The following is an 18,075-nucleotide window of genomic DNA, read 5'->3' on the forward strand; positions in this document are numbered from 1 at the left end:
CCGTCGCTGAAGCCAGCAGCCAAACGTAAACTTACATCGGTTTGAAAATGCATCTCTGGCTTGAAGGCGGGGGCAGCAGCAATCCGGGGCTCTCGGGGGTCCGCGCACTAGGCCGCTGCCTCACCTTGCCTATCCTGGAATTCAACAGGGCCCCCCCCAAGCAAACCCTCACAGGCCCTCTGGCTTTTCTCTGGCTTGTGGGACTATTGTGATGCGTCCAGGCACACAGCACCCATCACCCAGGCATTATGACGGGAGGTGCCACTTTGCATGCAGCCTGGACCATGATCCTTTCTTCCTGCATTGCAATAGCCAAGCACACGGAACCTTTCCTTTTGGGCCAAACCAGCAGCGAGGAAGCTTGGGTCGTTGGTCTTTGCCTCTTGGTTCCATACCGGCCCCAGAACCAAACAGTTTCTTGCCAAAGTTAGAGCATAACAAGTCAACCTAGGTCAATAGGCAGCCGATGCGCTGGCTTTTATACACTGGCCAGTTCAGCCCCAAGTGTGTGCTCGCTTCGGCAGCACATATACTAAAATTGGAACGATACAGAGAAGATTAGCATGGCCCCTGCGCAAGGATGACACGCAAATTCGTGAAGCGTTCCATATTTTTAGACACGTGCGTGCCAGGAGAGAAATACCTTTTATTGACAGAATAAAAGGGGCCCCGCTCCCGTGCTGGTCTTGTGCTTGCTCGCTGCCGCGGAAGCCCTTCCCGTTTCTCTTGATCCTCTCTGTGCTGCACCGAGAGCGGCTGCCTTGTCCTCTGCTGGCTGCTCATTTCTATATAGCGCTTTCTATATGATCCGCCTCTAGGGGCTCATGGCAAAGAGCGCACAGCCCCTCAAGCTTCACTGCTTCTAGGCCCTACTCTTCATGAGAGCTGGCTGCCTCTAGGTGTGTGATCTCTTTACCCACTTGTGCATTCTTTGCTCAGTGTCATTCGCCAACTGCTCCTTTAAAGCAAGCGAGGGGTGGCAGGGTCTGAAAGGCAGCAGATAGCACGAGAGAGAGTGTGCGTGCGTGCGTGTGTCTGTGTGTATGCAAATCACCAGTCAGCCAGGGCCTGCTGGGAGCCCATTCCGCCAGGCCCACCGGCTTTTGGACAGCTCCCAGATGGTTGGAGAAGGACCAGGCTGGGTTAGGCCACGAAGCAGAGGCTGAGCCGTTCCCTGGTGCGCTTTCTGGAAATGTCTCCCTCATTTGGAAATGTGCCCCTCAGTTGCTGAGGTCCCGAGAAGGCTCGCCTGCCGCGCTCACAGAGAGGTCTCTGGCCGATCAGGGACGTGAAGGGCTGCCCTGGGACTGTGTCCAACACAAGCCAACCCCCACCCATTGAAGGACAGGACGCACACATGCATAGGAATCATCTGCTGCTTGTTGGGGCCTTCTGGAGGGACCCCTACTGGTGGTGCTTCCTTGCTGTGCAACCGGGCCCGCCCCACATAAAATCAAAAGTCTATTGCGAGCAGTGAAGGCCAAGGGAATTTAAATGTAATTCAAAGAAACAAAGCACAGAGTTGGGAGCCCAGCCGGATGGCAGTGGAACCCACAACCTTCTGACTCCTAGTCAGGCGCCTTATCCATTGCACCACTGGCCCCCATACCCCTGGTGCCCTCCGTTAGCTCCTAGTGCTGTTCTTCAAGGTGCCTTTCTGAAGCAGGAGCCACTGCAATGCCTGCTGTCCTGATTTTGTAACACACAAGGCTCACGTCCTGGCACAGTTGATAAAAGCAGGCGACAGGCAGCCAATACCTGTTGTAAGAGGCTTCCTGGCCCTACCAAAGGAAAGCAGACCCGGCGGGACTTTGAAGCCACCGTCGCTGAAGCCAGCAGCCAAACGTAAACTTACATCGGTTTGAAAATGCATCTCTGGCTTGAAGGCGGGGGCAGCAGCAATCCGGGGCTCTCGGGGGTCCGCGCACTAGGCCGCTGCCTCACCTTGCCTATCCTGGAATTCAACAGGGCCCCCCCCAAGCAAACCCTCACAGGCCCTCTGGCTTTTCTCTGGCTTGTGGGACTATTGTGATGCGTCCAGGCACACAGCACCCATCACCCAGGCATTATGACGGGAGGTGCCACTTTGCATGCAGCCTGGACCATGATCCTTTCTTCCTGCATTGCAATAGCCAAGCACACGGAACCTTTCCTTTTGGGCCAAACCAGCAGCGAGGAAGCTTGGGTCGTTGGTCTTTGCCTCTTGGTTCCATACCGGCCCCAGAACCAAACAGTTTCTTGCCAAAGTTAGAGCATAACAAGTCAACCTAGGTCAATAGGCAGCCGATGCGCTGGCTTTTATACACTGGCCAGTTCAGCCCCAAGTGTGTGCTCGCTTCGGCAGCACATATACTAAAATTGGAACGATACAGAGAAGATTAGCATGGCCCCTGCGCAAGGATGACACGCAAATTCGTGAAGCGTTCCATATTTTTAGACACGTGCGTGCCAGGAGAGAAATACCTTTTATTGACAGAATAAAAGGGGCCCCGCTCCCGTGCTGGTCTTGTGCTTGCTCGCTGCCGCGGAAGCCCTTCCCGTTTCTCTTGATCCTCTCTGTGCTGCACCAAGAGCGGCTGCCTTGTCCTCTGCTGGCTGCTCATTTCTATATAGCGCTTTCTATATGATCCGCCTCTAGGGGCTCATGGCAAAGAGCGCACAGCCCCTCAAGCTTCACTGCTTCTAGGCCCTACTCTTCATGAGAGCTGGCTGCCTCTAGGTGTGTGATCTCTTTACCCACTTGTGCATTCTTTGCTCAGTGTCATTCGCCAACTGCTCCTTTAAAGCAAGCGAGGGGTGGCAGGGTCTGAAAGGCAGCAGATAGCACGAGAGAGAGTGTGCGTGCGTGCGTGTGTCTGTGTGTATGCAAATCACCAGTCAGCCAGGGCCTGCTGGGAGCCCATTCCGCCAGGCCCACCGGCTTTTGGACAGCTCCCAGCTGGTTGGAGAAGGACCAGGCTGGGTTGGGCCACGGAGCAGAGGCCGAGCCGTTCCCTGGTGCGCTTTCTGGAAATGTCTCCCTCATTTGGAAATGTGCCCCTCAGTTGCTGAGGTCCCGAGAAGGCTCGCCTGCGGCGCTCACAGAGAGGTCTCTGGCCGATCAGGGACGTGAAGGGCTGCCCTGGGACTGTGTCCAACACAAGCCAACCCCCACCCATTGAAGGACAGGACGCACACATGCATAGAAATCATCTGCTGCTTGTTGGGGCCTTCTGGAGGGACCCCTACTGGTGGTGCTTCGAGATGGCGCCTGGTGTTTCCTTGCTGTGCAACCGGGCCCGCCCCACATAAAATCAAAAGTCTATTGCGAGCAGTGAAGGCCAAGGGAATTTAAATGTAATTCAAAGAAACAAAGCACAGAGTTGGGAGCCCAGCCGGATGGCAGTGGAACCCACAACCTTCTGACTCCTAGTCAGGCGCCTTATCCATTGCACCACTGGCCCCCATACCCCTGGTGCCCTCCGTTAGCTCCTAGTGCTGTTCTTCAAGGTGCCTTTCTGAAGCAGGAGCCACTGCAATGCCTGCTGTCCTGATTTTGTAACACACAAGGCTCACGTCCTGGCACAGTTGATAAAAGCAGGCGACAGGCAGCCAATACCTGTTGTAAGAGGCTTCCTGGCCCTACCAAAGGAAAGCAGACCCGGCGGGACTTTGAAGCCACCGTCGCTGAAGCCAGCAGCCAAACGTAAACTTACATCGGTTTGAAAATGCATCTCTGGCTTGAAGGCGGGGGCAGCAGCAATCCGGGGCTCTCGGGGGTCCGCGCACTAGGCCGCTGCCTCACCTTGCCTATCCTGGAATTCAACAGGGCCCCCCCCAAGCAAACCCTCACAGGCCCTCTGGCTTTTCTCTGGCTTGTGGGACTATTGTGATGCGTCCAGGCACACAGCACCCATCACCCAGGCATTATGACGGGAGGTGCCACTTTGCATGCAGCCTGGACCATGATCCTTTCTTCCTGCATTGCAATAGCCAAGCACACGGAACCTTTCCTTTTGGGCCAAACCAGCAGCGAGGAAGCTTGGGTCGTTGGTCTTTGCCTCTTGGTTCCATACCGGCCCCAGAACCAAACAGTTTCTTGCCAAAGTTAGAGCATAACAAGTCAACCTAGGTCAATAGGCAGCCGATGCGCTGGCTTTTATACACTGGCCAGTTCAGCCCCAAGTGTGTGCTCGCTTCGGCAGCACATATACTAAAATTGGAACGATACAGAGAAGATTAGCATGGCCCCTGCGCAAGGATGACACGCAAATTCGTGAAGCGTTCCATATTTTTAGACACGTGCGTGCCAGGAGAGAAATACCTTTTATTGACAGAATAAAAGGGGCCCCGCTCCCGTGCTGGTCTTGTGCTTGCTCGCTGCCGCGGAAGCCCTTCCCGTTTCTCTTGATCCTCTCTGTGCTGTGCTGCACCGAGAGCGGCTGCCTTGTCCTCTGCTGGCTGCTCATTTCTATATAGCGCTTTCTATATGATCCGCCTCTAGGGGCTCATGGCAAAGAGCGCACAGCCCCTCAAGCTTCACTGCTTCTAGGCCCTACTCTTCATGAGAGCTGGCTGCCTCTAGGTGTGTGATCTCTTTACCCACTTGTGCATTCTTTGCTCAGTGTCATTCGCCAACTGCTCCTTTAAAGCAAGCGAGGGGTGGCAGGGTCTGAAAGGCAGCAGATAGCACGAGAGAGAGTGTGCGTGCGTGCGTGTGTCTGTGTGTATGCAAATCACCAGTCAGCCAGGGCCTGCTGGGAGCCCATTCCGCCAGGCCCACCGGCTTTTGGACAGCTCCCAGATGGTTGGAGAAGGACCAGGCTGGGTTAGGCCACGAAGCAGAGGCTGAGCCGTTCCCTGGTGCGCTTTCTGGAAATGTCTCCCTCATTTGGAAATGTGCCCCTCAGTTGCTGAGGTCCCGAGAAGGCTCGCCTGCGGCGCTCACAGAGAGGTCTCTGGCCGATCGTGGCCGATCAGGGACGTGAAGGGCTGCCCTGGGACTGTGTCCAACACAAGCCAACCCCCACCCATTGAAGGACAGGACGCACACATGCATAGAAATCATCTGCTGCTTGTTGGGGCCTTCTGGAGGGACCCCTACTGGTGGTGCTTCGAGATGGCGCCTGGTGTTTCCTTGCTGTGCAACCGGGCCCGCCCCACATAAAATCAAAAGTCTATTGCGAGCAGTGAAGGCCAAGGGAATTTAAATGTAATTCAAAGAAACAAAGCACAGAGTTGGGAGCCCAGCCGGATGGCAGTGGAACCCACAACCTTCTGACTCCTAGTCAGGCGCCTTATCCATTGCACCACTGGCCCCCATACCCCTGGTGCCCTCCGTTAGCTCCTAGTGCTGTTCTTCAAGGTGCCTTTCTGAAGCAGGAGCCACTGCAATGCCTGCTGTCCTGATTTTGTAACACACAAGGCTCACGTCCTGGCACAGTTGATAAAAGCAGGCGACAGGCAGCCAATACCTGTTGTAAGAGGCTTCCTGGCCCTACCAAAGGAAAGCAGACCCGGCGGGACTTTGAAGCCACCGTCGCTGAAGCCAGCAGCCAAACGTAAACTTACATCGGTTTGAAAATGCATCTCTGGCTTGAAGGCGGGGGCAGCAGCAATCCGGGGCTCTCGGGGGTCCGCGCACTAGGCCGCTGCCTCACCTTGCCTATCCTGGAATTCAACAGGGCCCCCCCCAAGCAAACCCTCACAGGCCCTCTGGCTTTTCTCTGGCTTGTGGGACTATTGTGATGCGTCCAGGCACACAGCACCCATCACCCAGGCATTATGACGGGAGGTGCCACTTTGCATGCAGCCTGGACCATGATCCTTTCTTCCTGCATTGCAATAGCCAAGCACACGGAACCTTTCCTTTTGGGCCAAACCAGCAGCGAGGAAGCTTGGGTCGTTGGTCTTTGCCTCTTGGTTCCATACCGGCCCCAGAACCAAACAGTTTCTTGCCAAAGTTAGAGCATAACAAGTCAACCTAGGTCAATAGGCAGCCGATGCGCTGGCTTTTATACACTGGCCAGTTCAGCCCCAAGTGTGTGCTCGCTTCGGCAGCACATATACTAAAATTGGAACGATACAGAGAAGATTAGCATGGCCCCTGCGCAAGGATGACACGCAAATTCGTGAAGCGTTCCATATTTCTAGACACGTGCGTGCCAGGAGAGAAATACCTTTTATTGACAGAATAAAAGGGGCCCCGCTCCCGTGCTGGTCTTGTGCTTGCTCGCTGCCGCGGAAGCCCTTCCCGTTTCTCTTGATCCTCTCTGTGCTGTGCTGCACCGAGAGCGGCTGCCTTGTCCTCTGCTGGCTGCTCATTTCTATATAGCGCTTTCTATATGATCCGCCTCTAGGGGCTCATGGCAAAGAGCGCACAGCCCCTCAAGCTTCACTGCTTCTAGGCCCTACTCTTCATGAGAGCTGGCTGCCTCTAGGTGTGTGATCTCTTTACCCACTTGTGCATTCTTTGCTCAGTGTCATTCGCCAACTGCTCCTTTAAAGCAAGCGAGGGGTGGCAGGGTCTGAAAGGCAGCAGATAGCACGAGAGAGAGTGTGCGTGCGTGCGTGTGTCTGTGTGTATGCAAATCACCAGTCAGCCAGGGCCTGCTGGGAGCCCATTCCGCCAGGCCCACCGGCTTTTGGACAGCTCCCAGATGGTTGGAGAAGGACCAGGCTGGGTTAGGCCACGAAGCAGAGGCTGAGCCGTTCCCTGGTGCGCTTTCTGGAAATGTCTCCCTCATTTGGAAATGTGCCCCTCAGTTGCTGAGGTCCCGAGAAGGCTCGCCTGCGGCGCTCACAGAGAGGTCTCTGGCCGATCGTGGCCGATCAGGGACGTGAAGGGCTGCCCTGGGACTGTGTCCAACACAAGCCAACCCCCACCCATTGAAGGACAGGACGCACACATGCATAGAAATCATCTGCTGCTTTTTGGGGCCTTCTGGAGGGACCCCTACTGGTGGTGCTTCGAGATGGCGCCTGGTGTTTCCTTGCTGTGAAACCGGGCCCGCCCCACATAAAATCAAAAGTCTATTGCGAGCAGTGAAGGCCAAGGGAATTTAAATGTAATTCAAAGAAACAAAGCACAGAGTTGGGAGCCCAGCCGGATGGCAGTGGAACCCACAACCTTCTGACTCCTAGTCAGGCGCCTTATCCATTGCACCACTGGCCCCCATACCCCTGGTGCCCTCCGTTAGCTCCTAGTGCTGTTCTTCAAGGTGCCTTTCTGAAGCAGGAGCCACTGCAATGCCTGCTGTCCTGATTTTGTAACACACAAGGCTCACGTCCTGGCACAGTTGATAAAAGCAGGCGACAGGCAGCCAATACCTGTTGTAAGAGGCTTCCTGGCCCTACCAAAGGAAAGCAGACCCGGCGGGACTTTGAAGCCACCGTCGCTGAAGCCAGCAGCCAAACGTAAACTTACATCGGTTTGAAAATGCATCTCTGGCTTGAAGGCGGGGGCAGCAGCAATCCGGGGCTCTCGGGGGTCCGCGCACTAGGCCGCTGCCTCACCTTGCCTATCCTGGAATTCAACAGGGCCCCCCCCAAGCAAACCCTCACAGGCCCTCTGGCTTTTCTCTGGCTTGTGGGACTATTGTGATGCGTCCAGGCACACAGCACCCATCACCCAGGCATTATGACGGGAGGTGCCACTTTGCATGCAGCCTGGACCATGATCCTTTCTTCCTGCATTGCAATAGCCAAGCACACGGAACCTTTCCTTTTGGGCCAAACCAGCAGCGAGGAAGCTTGGGTCGTTGGTCTTTGCCTCTTGGTTCCATACCGGCCCCAGAACCAAACAGTTTCTTGCCAAAGTTAGAGCATAACAAGTCAACCTAGGTCAAAAGGCAGCCGATGCGCTGGCTTTTATACACTGGCCAGTTCAGCCCCAAGTGTGTGCTCGCTTCGGCAGCACATATACTAAAATTGGAACGATACAGAGAAGATTAGCATGGCCCCTGCGCAAGGATGACACGCAAATTCGTGAAGCGTTCCATATTTTTAGACACGTGCGTGCCAGGAGAGAAATACCTTTTATTGACAGAATAAAAGGGGCCCCGCTCCCGTGCTGGTCTTGTGCTTGCTCGCTGCCGCGGAAGCCCTTCCCGTTTCTCTTGATCCTCTCTGTGCTGTGCTGCACCGAGAGCGGCTTCCTTGTCCTCTGCTGGCTGCTCATTTCTATATAGCGCTTTCTATATGATCCGCCTCTAGGGGCTCATGGCAAAGAGCGCACAGCCCCTCAAGCTTCACTGCTTCTAGGCCCTACTCTTCATGAGAGCTGGCTGCCTCTAGGTGTGTGATCTCTTTACCCACTTGTGCATTCTTTGCTCAGTGTCATTCGCCAACTGCTCCTTTAAAGCAAGCGAGGGGTGGCAGGGTCTGAAAGGCAGCAGATAGCACGAGAGAGAGTGTGCGTGCGTGCGTGTGTCTGTGTGTATGCAAATCACCAGTCAGCCAGGGCCTGCTGGGAGCCCATTCCGCCAGGCCCACCGGCTTTTGGACAGCTCCCAGATGGTTGGAGAAGGACCAGGCTGGGTTAGGCCACGAAGCAGAGGCCGAGCCGTTCCCTGGTGCGCTTTCTGGAAATGTCTCCCTCATTTGGAAATGTGCCCCTCAGTTGCTGAGGTCCCGAGAAGGCTCGCCTGCGGCGCTCACCAGAGTGGTCTCTGGCCGATCGTGGCCGATCAGGGACGTGAAGGGCTGCCCTGGGACTGTGTCCAACACAAGCCAACCCCCACCCATTGAAGGACAGGACGCACACATGCATAGAAATCATCTGCTGCTTGTTGGGGCCTTCTGGAGGGACCCCTACTGGTGGTGCTTCGAGATGGCGCCTGGTGTTTCCTTGCTGTGCAACCGGGCCCGCCCCACATAAAATCAAAAGTCTATTGCGAGCAGTGAAGGCCAAGGGAATTTAAATGTAATTCAAAGAAACAAAGCACAGAGTTGGGAGCCCAGCCGGATGGCAGTGGAACCCACAACCTTCTGACTCCTAGTCAGGCGCCTTATCCATTGCACCACTGGCCCCCATACCCCTGGTGCCCTCCGTTAGCTCCTAGTGCTGTTCTTCAAGGTGCCTTTCTGAAGCAGGAGCCACTGCAATGCCTGCTGTCCTGATTTTGTAACACACAAGGCTCACGTCCTGGCACAGCTGATAAAAGCAGGCGACAGGCAGCCAATACCTGTTGTAAGAGGCTTCCTGGCCCTACCAAAGGAAAGCAGACCCGGCGGGACTTTGAAGCCACCGTCGCTGAAGCCAGCAGCCAAACGTAAACTTACATCGGTTTGAAAATGCATCTCTGGCTTGAAGGCGGGGGCAGCAGCAATCCGGGGCTCTCGGGGGTCCGCGCACTAGGCCGCTGCCTCACCTTGCCTATCCTGGAATTCAACAGGGCCCCCCCCAAGCAAACCCTCACAGGCCCTCTGGCTTTTCTCTGGCTTGTGGGACTATTGTGATGCGTCCAGGCACACAGCACCCATCACCCAGGCATTATGACGGGAGGTGCCACTTTGCATGCAGCCTGGACCATGATCCTTTCTTCCTGCATTGCAATAGCCAAGCACACGGAACCTTTCCTTTTGGGCCAAACCAGCAGCGAGGAAGCTTGGGTCGTTGGTCTTTGCCTCTTGGTTCCATACCGGCCCCAGAACCAAACAGTTTCTTGCCAAAGTTAGAGCATAACAAGTCAACCTAGGTCAATAGGCAGCCGATGCGCTGGCTTTTATACACTGGCCAGTTCAGCCCCAAGTGTGTGCTCGCTTCGGCAGCACATATACTAAAATTGGAACGATACAGAGAAGATTAGCATGGCCCCTGCGCAAGGATGACACGCAAATTCGTGAAGCGTTCCATATTTTTAGACACGTGCGTGCCAGGAGAGAAATACCTTTTATTGACAGAATAAAAGGGGCCCCGCTCCCGTGCTGGTCTTGTGCTTGCTCGCTGCCGCGGAAGCCCTTCCCGTTTCTCTTGATCCTCTCTGTGCTGTGCTGCACCGAGAGCGGCTGCCTTGTCCTCTGCTGGCTGCTCATTTCTATATAGCGCTTTCTATATGATCCGCCTCTAGGGGCTCATGGCAAAGAGCGCACAGCCCCTCAAGCTTCACTGCTTCTAGGCCCTACTCTTCATGAGAGCTGGCTGCCTCTAGGTGTGTGATCTCTTTACCCACTTGTGCATTCTTTGCTCAGTGTCATTCGCCAACTGCTCCTTTAAAGCAAGCGAGGGGTGGCAGGGTCTGAAAGGCAGCAGATAGCACGAGAGAGAGTGTGCGTGCGTGCGTGTGTCTGTGTGTATGCAAATCACCAGTCAGCCAGGGCCTGCTGGGAGCCCATTCCGCCAGGCCCACCGGCTTTTGGACAGCTCCCAGATGGTTGGAGAAGGACCAGGCTGGGTTAGGCCACGAAGCAGAGGCTGAGCCGTTCCCTGGTGCGCTTTCTGGAAATGTCTCCCTCATTTGGAAATGTGCCCCTCAGTTGCTGAGGTCCCGAGAAGGCTCGCCTGCGGCGCTCACAGAGAGGTCTCTGGCCGATCGTGGCCGATCAGGGACGTGAAGGGCTGCCCTGGGACTGTGTCCAACACAAGCCAACCCCCACCCATTGAAGGACAGGACGCACACATGCATAGAAATCATCTGCTGCTTGTTGGGGCCTTCTGGAGGGACCCCTACTGGTGGTGCTTCGAGATGGCGCCTGGTGTTTCCTTGCTGTGAAACCGGGCCCGCCCCACATAAAATCAAAAGTCTATTGCGAGCAGTGAAGGCCAAGGGAATTTAAATGTAATTCAAAGAAACAAAGCACAGAGTTGGGAGCCCAGCCGGATGGCAGTGGAACCCACAACCTTCTGACTCCTAGTCAGGCGCCTTATCCATTGCACCACTGGCCCCCATACCCCTGGTGCCCTCCGTTAGCTCCTAGTGCTGTTCTTCAAGGTGCCTTTCTGAAGCAGGAGCCACTGCAATGCCTGCTGTCCTGATTTTGTAACACACAAGGCTCACGTCCTGGCACAGTTGATAAAAGCAGGCGACAGGCAGCCAATACCTGTTGTAAGAGGCTTCCTGGCCCTACCAAAGGAAAGCAGACCCGGCGGGACTTTGAAGCCACCGTCGCTGAAGCCAGCAGCCAAACGTAAACTTACATCGGTTTGAAAATGCATCTCTGGCTTGAAGGCGGGGGCAGCAGCAATCCGGGGCTCTCGGGGGTCCGCGCACTAGGCCGCTGCCTCACCTTGCCTATCCTGGAATTCAACAGGGCCCCCCCCAAGCAAACCCTCACAGGCCCTCTGGCTTTTCTCTGGCTTGTGGGACTATTGTGATGCGTCCAGGCACACAGCACCCATCACCCAGGCATTATGACGGGAGGTGCCACTTTGCATGCAGCCTGGACCATGATCCTTTCTTCCTGCATTGCAATAGCCAAGCACACGGAACCTTTCCTTTTGGGCCAAACCAGCAGCGAGGAAGCTTGGGTCGTTGGTCTTTGCCTCTTGGTTCCATACCGGCCCCAGAACCAAACAGTTTCTTGCCAAAGTTAGAGCATAACAAGTCAACCTAGGTCAATAGGCAGCCGATGCGCTGGCTTTTATACACTGGCCAGTTCAGCCCCAAGTGTGTGCTCGCTTCGGCAGCACATATACTAAAATTGGAACGATACAGAGAAGATTAGCATGGCCCCTGCGCAAGGATGACACGCAAATTCGTGAAGCGTTCCATATTTCTAGACACGTGCGTGCCAGGAGAGAAATACCTTTTATTGACAGAATAAAAGGGGCCCCGCTCCCGTGCTGGTCTTGTGCTTGCTCGCTGCCGCGGAAGCCCTTCCCGTTTCTCTTGATCCTCTCTGTGCTGTGCTGCACCGAGAGCGGCTGCCTTGTCCTCTGCTGGCTGCTCATTTCTATATAGCGCTTTCTATATGATCCGCCTCTAGGGGCTCATGGCAAAGAGCGCACAGCCCCTCAAGCTTCACTGCTTCTAGGCCCTACTCTTCATGAGAGCTGGCTGCCTCTAGGTGTGTGATCTCTTTACCCACTTGTGCATTCTTTGCTCAGTGTCATTCGCCAACTGCTCCTTTAAAGCAAGCGAGGGGTGGCAGGGTCTGAAAGGCAGCAGATAGCACGAGAGAGAGTGTGCGTGCGTGCGTGTGTCTGTGTGTATGCAAATCACCAGTCAGCCAGGGCCTGCTGGGAGCCCATTCCGCCAGGCCCACCGGCTTTTGGACAGCTCCCAGATGGTTGGAGAAGGACCAGGCTGGGTTAGGCCACGAAGCAGAGGCTGAGCCGTTCCCTGGTGCGCTTTCTGGAAATGTCTCCCTCATTTGGAAATGTGCCCCTCAGTTGCTGAGGTCCCGAGAAGGCTCGCCTGCGGCGCTCACAGAGAGGTCTCTGGCCGATCGTGGCCGATCAGGGACGTGAAGGGCTGCCCTGGGACTGTGTCCAACACAAGCCAACCCCCACCCATTGAAGGACAGGACGCACACATGCATAGAAATCATCTGCTGCTTTTTGGGGCCTTCTGGAGGGACCCCTACTGGTGGTGCTTCGAGATGGCGCCTGGTGTTTCCTTGCTGTGAAACCGGGCCCGCCCCACATAAAATCAAAAGTCTATTGCGAGCAGTGAAGGCCAAGGGAATTTAAATGTAATTCAAAGAAACAAAGCACAGAGTTGGGAGCCCAGCCGGATGGCAGTGGAACCCACAACCTTCTGACTCCTAGTCAGGCGCCTTATCCATTGCACCACTGGCCCCCATACCCCTGGTGCCCTCCGTTAGCTCCTAGTGCTGTTCTTCAAGGTGCCTTTCTGAAGCAGGAGCCACTGCAATGCCTGCTGTCCTGATTTTGTAACACACAAGGCTCACGTCCTGGCACAGTTGATAAAAGCAGGCGACAGGCAGCCAATACCTGTTGTAAGAGGCTTCCTGGCCCTACCAAAGGAAAGCAGACCCGGCGGGACTTTGAAGCCACCGTCGCTGAAGCCAGCAGCCAAACGTAAACTTACATCGGTTTGAAAATGCATCTCTGGCTTGAAGGCGGGGGCAGCAGCAATCCGGGGCTCTCGGGGGTCCGCGCACTAGGCCGCTGCCTCACCTTGCCTATCCTGGAATTCAACAGGGCCCCCCCCAAGCAAACCCTCACAGGCCCTCTGGCTTTTCTCTGGCTTGTGGGACTATTGTGATGCGTCCAGGCACACAGCACCCATCACCCAGGCATTATGACGGGAGGTGCCACTTTGCATGCAGCCTGGACCATGATCCTTTCTTCCTGCATTGCAATAGCCAAGCACACGGAACCTTTCCTTTTGGGCCAAACCAGCAGCGAGGAAGCTTGGGTCGTTGGTCTTTGCCTCTTGGTTCCATACCGGCCCCAGAACCAAACAGTTTCTTGCCAAAGTTAGAGCATAACAAGTCAACCTAGGTCAAAAGGCAGCCGATGCGCTGGCTTTTATACACTGGCCAGTTCAGCCCCAAGTGTGTGCTCGCTTCGGCAGCACATATACTAAAATTGGAACGATACAGAGAAGATTAGCATGGCCCCTGCGCAAGGATGACACGCAAATTCGTGAAGCGTTCCATATTTTTAGACACGTGCGTGCCAGGAGAGAAATACCTTTTATTGACAGAATAAAAGGGGCCCCGCTCCCGTGCTGGTCTTGTGCTTGCTCGCTGCCGCGGAAGCCCTTCCCGTTTCTCTTGATCCTCTCTGTGCTGTGCTGCACCGAGAGCGGCTTCCTTGTCCTCTGCTGGCTGCTCATTTCTATATAGCGCTTTCTATATGATCCGCCTCTAGGGGCTCATGGCAAAGAGCGCACAGCCCCTCAAGCTTCACTGCTTCTAGGCCCTACTCTTCATGAGAGCTGGCTGCCTCTAGGTGTGTGATCTCTTTACCCACTTGTGCATTCTTTGCTCAGTGTCATTCGCCAACTGCTCCTTTAAAGCAAGCGAGGGGTGGCAGGGTCTGAAAGGCAGCAGATAGCACGAGAGAGAGTGTGCGTGCGTGCGTGTGTCTGTGTGTATGCAAATCACCAGTCAGCCAGGGCCTGCTGGGAGCCCATTCCGCCAGGCCCACCGGCTTTTGGACAGCTCCCAGATGGTTGGAGAAGGACCAGGCTGGGTTAGGCCACGAAGCAGAGGCCGAGCCGTTCCCTGGTGCGCTTTCTGGAAATGTCTCCCTCATTTGGAAATGTGCCCCTCAGTTGCTGAGGTCCCGAGAAGGCTCGCCTGCGGCGCTCACCAGAGTGGTCTCTGGCCGATCGTGGCCGATCAGGGACGTGAAGGGCTGCCCTGGGACTGTGTCCAACACAAGCCAACCCCCACCCATTGAAGGACAGGACGCACACATGCATAGAAATCATCTGCTGCTTGTTGGGGCCTTCTGGAGGGACCCCTACTGGTGGTGCTTCGAGATGGCGCCTGGTGTTTCCTTGCTGTGCAACCGGGCCCGCCCCACATAAAATCAAAAGTCTATTGCGAGCAGTGAAGGCCAAGGGAATTTAAATGTAATTCAAAGAAACAAAGCACAGAGTTGGGAGCCCAGCCGGATGGCAGTGGAACCCACAACCTTCTGACTCCTAGTCAGGCGCCTTATCCATTGCACCACTGGCCCCCATACCCCTGGTGCCCTCCGTTAGCTCCTAGTGCTGTTCTTCAAGGTGCCTTTCTGAAGCAGGAGCCACTGCAATGCCTGCTGTCCTGATTTTGTAACACACAAGGCTCACGTCCTGGCACAGCTGATAAAAGCAGGCGACAGGCAGCCAATACCTGTTGTAAGAGGCTTCCTGGCCCTACCAAAGGAAAGCAGACCCGGCGGGACTTTGAAGCCACCGTCGCTGAAGCCAGCAGCCAAACGTAAACTTACATCGGTTTGAAAATGCATCTCTGGCTTGAAGGCGGGGGCAGCAGCAATCCGGGGCTCTCGGGGGTCCGCGCACTAGGCCGCTGCCTCACCTTGCCTATCCTGGAATTCAACAGGGCCCCCCCCAAGCAAACCCTCACAGGCCCTCTGGCTTTTCTCTGGCTTGTGGGACTATTGTGATGCGTCCAGGCACACAGCACCCATCACCCAGGCATTATGACGGGAGGTGCCACTTTGCATGCAGCCTGGACCATGATCCTTTCTTCCTGCATTGCAATAGCCAAGCACACGGAACCTTTCCTTTTGGGCCAAACCAGCAGCGAGGAAGCTTGGGTCGTTGGTCTTTGCCTCTTGGTTCCATACCGGCCCCAGAACCAAACAGTTTCTTGCCAAAGTTAGAGCATAACAAGTCAACCTAGGTCAATAGGCAGCCGATGCGCTGGCTTTTATACACTGGCCAGTTCAGCCCCAAGTGTGTGCTCGCTTCGGCAGCACATATACTAAAATTGGAACGATACAGAGAAGATTAGCATGGCCCCTGCGCAAGGATGACACGCAAATTCGTGAAGCGTTCCATATTTTTAGACACGTGCGTGCCAGGAGAGAAATACCTTTTATTGACAGAATAAAAGGGGCCCCGCTCCCGTGCTGGTCTTGTGCTTGCTCGCTGCCGCGGAAGCCCTTCCCGTTTCTCTTGATCCTCTCTGTGCTGTGCTGCACCGAGAGCGGCTGCCTTGTCCTCTGCTGGCTGCTCATTTCTATATAGCGCTTTCTATATGATCCGCCTCTAGGGGCTCATGGCAAAGAGCGCACAGCCCCTCAAGCTTCACTGCTTCTAGGCCCTACTCTTCATGAGAGCTGGCTGCCTCTAGGTGTGTGATCTCTTTACCCACTTGTGCATTCTTTGCTCAGTGTCATTCGCCAACTGCTCCTTTAAAGCAAGCGAGGGGTGGCAGGGTCTGAAAGGCAGCAGATAGCACGAGAGAGAGTGTGCGTGCGTGCGTGTGTCTGTGTGTATGCAAATCACCAGTCAGCCAGGGCCTGCTGGGAGCCCATTCCGCCAGGCCCACCGGCTTTTGGACAGCTCCCAGATGGTTGGAGAAGGACCAGGCTGGGTTAGGCCACGAAGCAGAGGCTGAGCCGTTCCCTGGTGCGCTTTCTGGAAATGTCTCCCTCATTTGGAAATGTGCCCCTCAGTTGCTGAGGTCCCGAGAAGGCTCGCCTGCGGCGCTCACAGAGAGGTCTCTGGCCGATCGTGGCCGATCAGGGACGTGAAGGGCTGCCCTGGGACTGTGTCCAACACAAGCCAACCCCCACCCATTGAAGGACAGGACGCACACATGCATAGAAATCATCTGCTGCTTGTTGGGGCCTTCTGGAGGGACCCCTACTGGTGGTGCTTCGAGATGGCGCCTGGTGTTTCCTTGCTGTGAAACCGGGCCCGCCCCACATAAAATCAAAAGTCTATTGCGAGCAGTGAAGGCCAAGGGAATTTAAATGTAATTCAAAGAAACAAAGCACAGAGTTGGGAGCCCAGCCGGATGGCAGTGGAACCCACAACCTTCTGACTCCTAGTCAGGCGCCTTATCCATTGCACCACTGGCCCCCATACCCCTGGTGCCCTCCGTTAGCTCCTAGTGCTGTTCTTCAAGGTGCCTTTCTGAAGCAGGAGCCACTGCAATGCCTGCTGTCCTGATTTTGTAACACACAAGGCTCACGTCCTGGCACAGTTGATAAAAGCAGGCGACAGGCAGCCAATACCTGTTGTAAGAGGCTTCCTGGCCCTACCAAAGGAAAGCAGACCCGGCGGGACTTTGAAGCCACCGTCGCTGAAGCCAGCAGCCAAACGTAAACTTACATCGGTTTGAAAATGCATCTCTGGCTTGAAGGCGGGGGCAGCAGCAATCCGGGGCTCTCGGGGGTCCGCGCACTAGGCCGCTGCCTCACCTTGCCTATCCTGGAATTCAACAGGGCCCCCCCCAAGCAAACCCTCACAGGCCCTCTGGCTTTTCTCTGGCTTGTGGGACTATTGTGATGCGTCCAGGCACACAGCACCCATCACCCAGGCATTATGACGGGAGGTGCCACTTTGCATGCAGCCTGGACCATGATCCTTTCTTCCTGCATTGCAATAGCCAAGCACACGGAACCTTTCCTTTTGGGCCAAACCAGCAGCGAGGAAGCTTGGGTCGTTGGTCTTTGCCTCTTGGTTCCATACCGGCCCCAGAACCAAACAGTTTCTTGCCAAAGTTAGAGCATAACAAGTCAACCTAGGTCAAAAGGCAGCCGATGCGCTGGCTTTTATACACTGGCCAGTTCAGCCCCAAGTGTGTGCTCGCTTCGGCAGCACATATACTAAAATTGGAACGATACAGAGAAGATTAGCATGGCCCCTGCGCAAGGATGACACGCAAATTCGTGAAGCGTTCCATATTTTTAGACACGTGCGTGCCAGGAGAGAAATACCTTTTATTGACAGAATAAAAGGGGCCCCGCTCCCGTGCTGGTCTTGTGCTTGCTCGCTGCCGCGGAAGCCCTTCCCGTTTCTCTTGATCCTCTCTGTGCTGTGCTGCACCGAGAGCGGCTTCCTTGTCCTCTGCTGGCTGCTCATTTCTATATAGCGCTTTCTATATGATCCGCCTCTAGGGGCTCATGGCAAAGAGCGCACAGCCCCTCAAGCTTCACTGCTTCTAGGCCCTACTCTTCATGAGAGCTGGCTGCCTCTAGGTGTGTGATCTCTTTACCCACTTGTGCATTCTTTGCTCAGTGTCATTCGCCAACTGCTCCTTTAAAGCAAGCGAGGGGTGGCAGGGTCTGAAAGGCAGCAGATAGCACGAGAGAGAGTGTGCGTGCGTGCGTGTGTCTGTGTGTATGCAAATCACCAGTCAGCCAGGGCCTGCTGGGAGCCCATTCCGCCAGGCCCACCGGCTTTTGGACAGCTCCCAGATGGTTGGAGAAGGACCAGGCTGGGTTAGGCCACGAAGCAGAGGCCGAGCCGTTCCCTGGTGCGCTTTCTGGAAATGTCTCCCTCATTTGGAAATGTGCCCCTCAGTTGCTGAGGTCCCGAGAAGGCTCGCCTGCGGCGCTCACCAGAGTGGTCTCTGGCCGATCGTGGCCGATCAGGGACGTGAAGGGCTGCCCTGGGACTGTGTCCAACACAAGCCAACCCCCACCCATTGAAGGACAGGACGCACACATGCATAGAAATCATCTGCTGCTTGTTGGGGCCTTCTGGAGGGACCCCTACTGGT

General features: G+C 55.3%; 10 non-coding genes across 10 annotated transcripts; all 10 read left to right on the forward strand.

Annotated features, from left to right (window-relative positions):
* The first annotated feature begins 508 nt into the window (after window positions 1-508).
* Window positions 509-615, forward strand: LOC138511824 (U6 spliceosomal RNA). The gene has a single exon (XR_011280718.1). It is a non-coding gene; the product is annotated as a U6 spliceosomal RNA (small nuclear RNA).
* A 1,713-nt stretch (window positions 616-2,328) lies between these two features.
* Window positions 2,329-2,435, forward strand: LOC138511825 (U6 spliceosomal RNA). The gene has a single exon (XR_011280719.1). It is a non-coding gene; the product is annotated as a U6 spliceosomal RNA (small nuclear RNA).
* Window positions 2,436-4,168: 1,733 nt separating this feature from the next.
* On the forward strand, window positions 4,169-4,275 carry LOC138511826 (U6 spliceosomal RNA). Its single transcript, XR_011280720.1, has one exon. It is a non-coding gene; the product is annotated as a U6 spliceosomal RNA (small nuclear RNA).
* A 1,748-nt stretch (window positions 4,276-6,023) lies between these two features.
* Window positions 6,024-6,130, forward strand: LOC138512347 (U6 spliceosomal RNA). Its single transcript, XR_011281192.1, has one exon. It is a non-coding gene; the product is annotated as a U6 spliceosomal RNA (small nuclear RNA).
* Window positions 6,131-7,878: 1,748 nt separating this feature from the next.
* Window positions 7,879-7,985, forward strand: LOC138511827 (U6 spliceosomal RNA). The gene has a single exon (XR_011280721.1). It is a non-coding gene; the product is annotated as a U6 spliceosomal RNA (small nuclear RNA).
* A 1,749-nt stretch (window positions 7,986-9,734) lies between these two features.
* LOC138511828 (U6 spliceosomal RNA) lies at window positions 9,735-9,841 on the forward strand. The gene has a single exon (XR_011280722.1). It is a non-coding gene; the product is annotated as a U6 spliceosomal RNA (small nuclear RNA).
* Window positions 9,842-11,589: 1,748 nt separating this feature from the next.
* On the forward strand, window positions 11,590-11,696 carry LOC138512350 (U6 spliceosomal RNA). The gene has a single exon (XR_011281194.1). It is a non-coding gene; the product is annotated as a U6 spliceosomal RNA (small nuclear RNA).
* A 1,748-nt stretch (window positions 11,697-13,444) lies between these two features.
* On the forward strand, window positions 13,445-13,551 carry LOC138511830 (U6 spliceosomal RNA). The gene has a single exon (XR_011280723.1). It is a non-coding gene; the product is annotated as a U6 spliceosomal RNA (small nuclear RNA).
* Window positions 13,552-15,300: 1,749 nt separating this feature from the next.
* LOC138511831 (U6 spliceosomal RNA) lies at window positions 15,301-15,407 on the forward strand. The gene has a single exon (XR_011280724.1). It is a non-coding gene; the product is annotated as a U6 spliceosomal RNA (small nuclear RNA).
* A 1,748-nt stretch (window positions 15,408-17,155) lies between these two features.
* LOC138511832 (U6 spliceosomal RNA) lies at window positions 17,156-17,262 on the forward strand. The gene has a single exon (XR_011280725.1). It is a non-coding gene; the product is annotated as a U6 spliceosomal RNA (small nuclear RNA).
* The last annotated feature ends 813 nt before the right edge of the window (window positions 17,263-18,075 follow it).

The sequence above is a fragment of the Ambystoma mexicanum genome, chromosome 6p, assembly GCF_040938575.1.
Source record: "Ambystoma mexicanum isolate Mex_15411 chromosome 6p, UKY_AmexF1_1, whole genome shotgun sequence".
NCBI lineage: Eukaryota > Metazoa > Chordata > Amphibia > Caudata > Ambystomatidae > Ambystoma > Ambystoma mexicanum.